Source organism: Triticum urartu, chromosome 4 (assembly GCF_003073215.2).
Source record: "Triticum urartu cultivar G1812 chromosome 4, Tu2.1, whole genome shotgun sequence".
Taxonomy (NCBI): Eukaryota; Viridiplantae; Streptophyta; class Magnoliopsida; order Poales; family Poaceae; genus Triticum; species Triticum urartu.
In genome coordinates this window covers 618,240,253-618,241,838 of record NC_053025.1, presented here as the reverse complement: position 1 = coordinate 618,241,838, position 1,586 = coordinate 618,240,253, and positions in this window count along the sequence as shown.

The window sequence follows — 1,586 nt, the reverse complement described above, 5'->3', positions numbered from 1 at the left end:
AGATACTACAAGTGATTTTTAGCTTCATATTTTGACAAATCGCAGTGTTACAAGGTTGGCAAATGGCAATGTTACTATATCAACAAATGCCAATCTTTCTTGTTTGACAAATGGCAACATACCCAATATGACAGATGCAAATTGCACCAAATTGTTTGTACGTGGTTCACACGGGTCAGCCAAAAGAACCGTTTGTGTTCAAGAGATGCACAAATCCTGCTCTCACTTTGCATACGGGTGTTCTATCTAAAACGTATGCGATCAAGAGCCATTAAAACCTGTAGCCATTAAAACCAAGGCACATGGCATCATGTGAATGGTTAACATAACACACACGATTTGAATTATACAAACGTTTGAGATATTAAAGTGGGCACCTATTTTTTTCAAAATGCCTTTGTTGGCTGTTATTCGAGTGCGCTTCTCTCAAAATGGACACGAAAAATACCACAGCATGTTGGGTGCCATTCCATTATAGCATGCCAAGTTTCATGAATTTCAGATGAGTTTTGGATTTACTAGAATTTAAAAACAAAGTAACTCAATGTTTTGTCGGCAATCAACGGTGCCCTGGTGTTTGAAATTCATTCCCGTTTCTTGCATTGGAGCTAAGCATGCACCCAAGGACAAAGATTAGATTTTTCAACCAATTTATATGCACTGGAGCATGTGCATGTAGTTCAAATTTGAATTATGCACATAAATGCATTGAGAACTCAGTTAATGCATAAAAATGTCCAAATAAACCCCGAAAAATCACAAAAAATAACACAACACTCCTGTTGTTCTATGTTGACACGAGAAGTTTTTTGAAAGCAATAAGAGGCAATGGATATCGTTTCGTCCCCAAAGGTGGGGCGTTCCCTACCGAAACCATCATGCTTGTTGTGAGAAGCTATGGTTTGTGAGAAGCATATACCCAAACCTGCCCCAAATGGGACAAAAAATTTACCACGGCATGTTGATGCCGCTCCATGATAGCATGCCATGTTTCACGAATTTCAGACGAGTTTTCCATTTACTAGAATCTAAAAACCAGGTATCTCAATGTTTGCAGTCGAGTGACGGTGGCAGGGTGTTTGACATTCATTCCCATTTCTTGCATGGGACCTAAGCATGCACCCGAGGACAAAGATTTGATTTTTCAACCAATTTATATGCACTGGAGCATGTGCATGTAGTTCAAATTTGAATTATGCACATAAATGCATCGAAAACTCACTTAATGCATAAAAATGTCCAAACAAACCCCGAAAAATCACAAAAAAATAACACAACACTCCTGTTGTTCCATGTTGGCACGAGAAATTTTTTGAAAGCAATAAGAGGCAAAGGATATCATTTCGTCCCCAAAGGTGGGGCGTTCCCTACCAAAACCATCATGCTTGTTGTGAGAAGCATATACCCAAACCTGCCACAAATGGGACAAAAAAATTACGACGGCATGTTGATGCATTCCATGAAAGCATGTCAAGTTACATGAATTTCAGACGAGTTTTGCATTTACAAAAACAAAGTATCTCAATGTTTTGCCAGCAATCAACGTTGCCCTGGTTTTGAAATTCATTCCAATTTCTTATATGGGA